Here is a 6,000-nt window from a genome sequence, read left to right as displayed (position 1 = left end):
TGTCATATTTTATGAAAATATCTCATTTTGTTTAGATGTTACAGACATTTATATTTATGAGCAAGTAAAAAATTACCCACATCCGACTTTTGAAAAAAAAAAGAATTGTGAACCCACAACACGCACAACCTTGAGGGGGAAGGGCTACAACAGCAGAAGACGCCACCGGGTACCACTTATCTCCACTACAAATAGGAAAAAGAGGCTACTATTTGCAAGAGCTCACCAAAATTGGACAGTTGAAGACTGGAAAAATGTTGCCTGGTCTGATGCGTCTCGATTTCTGTTGAGACATTCAGATGGTAGAGTCAGAATTTGGCGTAAACAGAAAGAGAACATGGATCCATCATGCCTTGTTACCACTGTGCAGGCTGGTGGTGGTGGTGGTGTAATGGTGTGGGGGATGTTTTCTTGGCACACTTTAGGCCCCTTAGATCTCATTCCCCATTGACTACCATAGTATGTATTTTTTCCTACTATGGTAGTCAATAGGGAATGAGATCAGTTTGATTAAAACATTCTTCCAAATATCTTCCTTTGTGTTCAGCAGAACAAATAAACAAATAGAAGTTTAGAACAACATGAGGGTGAGTAAATACTGACAGAATTTTCATTTTTGGGTGAACTAACCCTTTATATGCCACGGCCTACCTGAGCATTGTTTCTGACCATGTCCATCCCTTTATGGCAACCATGTACCCATCCTCTGATGGCTACTTCCAGCAGGATAATGTGTACTCCTGATAATGTACTCCTGTTAATGACAGGACAATGAAGACAAGGACACATTTGTGATTGCTTCTCGTCTCTGCATTTACTACTAATGGAGCATCACTGGCGCGCGCGCAGGTTACTATACGACGCGCGCGATGACGTCATCACGCTGGTATGCCAACCGAAAATACTAATATGAATAAATGCCCATAAAAACATTGTAACCATACTTAACAGTTTTAGAAAATTAACATCACACTATTTTACAAAGAAATGTACAAACACAAACAAAGAAAGGCCTATAGTACTCACTATTACACTCTCCCCTACAGGATAAAATGTCGTCCCGACATCTACCAATGCCCTTCTCAATCTTATCAATTTTGCTTTCTGTTAAACCAATTTCTCTCTTTTTTTTATTTTTACACTCATTCCACAGTGATAATTCACTTTTTTCACATTCTTCAATGGAATCACAACAATTACAATGGCACCAATAGTGAAAGTCCTCTTTTTTTTCTCATATAATTCAATTGGCGAATGATATTAACAAAAGTCTCAAAGTTCAGCAACAATAGTCCTTTTGGCGGGATTGTCATCAGGAAAGGACAAAAAAACAGTCCATGTTCCCTAAATTGCATAGCAGTATCTGCTTTTGCTGTTCACTTGAGTTCACTATTGATTGTCCATTGTTCATATATGTTTTCCAGGCTCTTCAGTGCATAATAAAAGGGCAGTTCATAGCTTAACAAATGTTCCAGTATGTATGACCACATATCAACAGTCCACATCAACAGTCCATAATTATTTGCACCCCACAGGCACTTGGGCGGTATAACCAGAACAGTAGATTAACTTTAATATACGGTTGTTCACAGTTAGTAGCAAAAAGGCGGGGCTTGGTGATAATAAAAGGGTATTGTTGTCCAAGTGTTTGGGACTCTGAAATCATGATACTAGTCACCACTCATACTCTGCACATTGCGACATACTGGTGTCCCAAAGGTGTCGTGAGTGAACTTTTTTGGAGGTCGTCGCATTCTCGTTGTTAACCTGCTTTGTTCCCCTGAGTGCAAGTTTCTCTGTTCTTGTATCGCAGGTGCTCCTTTCTCAACTAAATCTATTTCCTCAGACTCAGCAGTTGATCCAATCTCCTGAGCTTCCTGCCTGTCTTGTCTCTCTTCTCCAGGCTCAGTTTCCACATCAGCTTGGGTAGACTGTGGATGTGGTTCATGAGCTAGTTCGTGGGTACCTACTGATGATTCAGGTAAGCCTGACTCCCTTGATGACACATCTCTATTTGTCACATATTGTCCGTCTGTCCTTTTGTCTCTTTGTTGGCATTCCACTCTGAAGCTGTACTCATCTTCATCACTTTCACTGTTAGCCTCTGGCACATACTCTCTGTTCCTTCCAAGCTGACCCCCTTTTTTTTCTGTCGTATAGGTGTGGAGTCCTTTTTCTCTGCAATGGATGACGGTAAGTAATCACATAGTAGAAGTAGATTTCTGTGTAAAACTCTTGACCTTTCTTTACCCTGCTCAGGTTTCACCTTGTAAATAGGAACGTCCTCCATGGCCTGACGAATTACGACATGAACTTCGTCCTCCCAGTAGTTCCTGAGCTTTTCAGGACCCCCTCGCAGAGTGAGATTTTTCACAAGAACTCGGCTTCCAGGGTTCAGGTCAGCACATCTTACTTTGTGGTCCTAGTTTCGCTTGTTCCTTTCAGCTGACTTTTTTGCGTGGTTCCGTGCAATCTGGTAAGCCTCTTGCATCCCCTTTGTCCAGCGTTCTACATACTCTCGCTGATTAGTGGTGCCGCGGTCCTGTTCAAGTCTGAACAGTGCATCAACTGGGAGTCGCGGAGAGCGATCAAACAACAGGTAAAATGGCGAGAAGCCGGTAAACTCACATTTAGTGCAGTTGTATGCGAAGACTAGTTTGTTAAGTGCCTCCTTCCAATTGGATTTCTCTTTCTCTGTCAGAGTCTTGCGCATCTGTAGTATCGTTCGATTGAACCTTTCCACCTGGCCATTTCCTTGTGGATGGTAAGGGGTTGTCCTTGATGCTGTAATACCACTGTACTTCCTTAGTTGGTCAAACAACTGGTTCTCAAATTCTCCACCTTGGTCGTGGTGGATCCCCGAATTGTCTGTATCTTTTTTGTTTCATCACTTGCTCGATTACATTAAATCCAATAAGAGGTGTAGGGAGTTGCTCAGTTGCTCTTTTAGAACAAGCACAGGAACGACTAATTCTTTCACTGTTTCAGCAGGGGAGGCCAACTTAAACGTCACCTCAACCCATCCTCCATACGGCATGTCAGTCCCATTGGCAGCCACAAGGTGTAGGCGTTCAGGTGTTTCTGTGGCTTCGGAAATATCTCTCAGTCTGACTTCTGGTATGTAGCGGTCTTTCCACTGCTCATCAATGATACACACTTGGGAGCCTGTCCCATAAAGCCTCTGTCTCATTCCCTTGGAAATAGCAGGCCGCCAGGCATTGTCTGCCAACTAGGGAAGTTATTGGGTAATGTTGATTAACTCAGCATTCGGCTGTTATTATGCTATCTATGTCATGAGGCACAAGGTATTGCGGTCTGAGTTTGAACTGTTGTGTTGTGCGTTGTCGGGACGTTCTCATCTCTTGGGTCACTCCCTGTCCCGTTGGAGCAACCCTTCCCTGTTTAACTGAATCTCTCTCTGGTTTCTCGTATCCCGTACTCTGCAACCAGCTGCATAGTGTTCGCTGCTGCTACAATAATAGCAATGGGTGCACCGCTCCGTGGTTCCCCTCTGTTGGCAGTGAAAACATTGTCTAGTTTGCTGGCTTCTGGGTTGTTGATACTGGCGTTGGGGTTGCGATGACCGTCCATTTGGGTACTGTCGTGTGCCCGGGTATAGTGACTGACTGGCTTGGGGAGGTATTTGAAAGTGATGCCGTTGGGGATGCTGTTGTTGAGCAAAAGGAGTCATTCCTGTTCAGGATATCCCTTGCCCAGCCCACTCTCGATTTGTCGAGCAAGACTAGAGAATGATAATCGGTCCTTTTGGCCTGGTTCACTGATTAAACCTGAGATTTGAAACTCTTTCTGCCAAATGACTGGTGCGCTGTGTCTCTGGGGCAGTTGTGAATGGTCTGTCCGCCTCCTATCTAATGTTGCCTGTGCCCCCAATGTGGTGTGTGCAACAGCAGTATTAATATCATATGCAATCCCTAAAGTGACTCAGTTAAAACACTAGTCTCTCTCACTGGTCCCTGGGCCTTGTTCATGTCTCTTTCAACGTGTCTTGGCTCCGCCCCTTTTCCAGAATTGTCAGCAGTGGCCACTGTGAGGTCAGTTATCTTTTCATGAATACACAATAACTCTGCCATGCCACTATCCTCTAGTTCTTCCAGCTCACTCCTCAGTAAATGAATACTGATATACTTTATGAGTGAGAGGCGGGTCACATCTTTCACTGACGGGATGTGTAAGAATCTCCTCCTGAAGACTCTCAAGCGCATCCATTCTCTCTTTTTTTTATTTAGCAGGGTTGAAAGTGGTGGGTACCTCACTGACCTGGGTGCCGTCACTTCTAAACTCACTGTGTCTCAAGCGCACGCACCACAAAATCATTCTTGTCTCTCCACTCTGCAGCCTCACTGCTGTATGTCTGGGTAAGAGATGAATGTGATTGGGTAGTTCTCGCTGATGAAGGAGTCAGACCAACCAAAATTCATCCCAGCGAGGCCTCCAAATTTGTAGTACTCTTGTTAATGACATGACAATAAAGAGAAGGACGCATTTGTGATGCTTCTCGTCTCTGCATTTACTACTAATGGAGCATCACTGGCGCGCGCGGGTTACTATGCGACGCGTGCGTTGACGTCAAATGCTCCATGTCACAAAGCTTGAATCATTTCAAATTGGTTTCTTGAACATGACAATGAGTTCACTGTACAAAATGCCCCCCCACAGTCACCAGATCTCAACCCAATAGAGCATCTTTGGGATGTGGTGGAACAGGAGCTTCGTGCCCTGGATGTGCATCCCACAAATCTCCATCAACTGCAAGATGCTATCCTATCAATACGGGCCAACATTTCTAAAGAATGTTTTCAGCACCTTGTTGAATCAATGCCATGTAGAATTAAGGCAGTTCTGAAGGTAAAAGGGGCTCAAACACAGTTTTAGTATAGTGTTCCTAATAATCCTTTAGGTGAGTGTATGCCAGGGGATAAAATATATGCCTATGAACCTTCAGTGCTTGGTCCCTAATAAAATAAAAAGTCCCTTTTTCTCGCAGTTATGCTTGAAAGTATAAAGTGCAGCAAACTGATATGAAGTGAATGGTTTATAAACAAAAAGTGGTTTCCCATCTGCCCACAGTCGTAAGTGTCTCTCAGTGGTCTTATGATGGAGGATTATTCCCACACTCCAGCACACGGAATGAACCTTCTGGGAAATTTACCAAGAGGTTTTTTAGGAGTCAATGATGTGTGCGGACCATATTCTCTAGACAGCATTTAGCATATTGTTTATAAAATGTTTTGCTTACAGGAGACTATTTGGCTAACCAGCATATGTGTTGTATTTCCTGAATCTGAGAAAGTTTTTGGGATTTTGGAGCTAGGTTTATTGTGTTACATTACTGCCCGGCTATAGTCTCAGAATAAAATGCATATTTGTGTTGGTTTAACAGAAAGCAACTTGCACTTCCATATATTAAAATATGCCACTGTCATTGTTTTGTCTCAATACATACCAGTATTTTTTTTTTAAATATATATATATATATATATATATATATATATATATATATATATAAGCTACTTAAATGCCCGAATTAAACTAAGGCCTAATCAAAACCCTGTCTGTGAGACTGGGCCTATGGGATACATCTGTCTACACGTTTAAGTTTTTTTTTAGACCAATAAAATAGTCAAGACTCTAATAAAACAGTCTATAAAAGACAAGCTGTGCATTGTTTATGCTGCAGGAAACATTGTTTTATCGTTTAATTATTTATTAGGTCTTGCATTTATGGTATTATACTGACTGTTAGAAGTAATATTTCAGAGGTGTAACTTTGTTAAAAAGCAAATAAAAATGAAATGAAATGTTCATGCCATTTCATCTTTAGTTATGATCAACTAAAATCAACTATTGTTTTTACAGTATAGCCTACAATGCAAAGTACAAATTTAAACGTTATTTTCTCTGACTCTTACACACACACACACACACACAATCTCTATTAGGCTATTAATATGCTGTTTTGTAATGTAAATAAGTATGAAA

The sequence above is a fragment of the Pimephales promelas genome, chromosome 6 (genome assembly GCF_988280905.1).
Source record: "Pimephales promelas chromosome 6, fPimPro1.hap1.1, whole genome shotgun sequence".
Taxonomy (NCBI): Eukaryota; Metazoa; Chordata; class Actinopteri; order Cypriniformes; family Leuciscidae; genus Pimephales; species Pimephales promelas.
Note: the sequence above shows the minus strand (reverse complement) of the source record.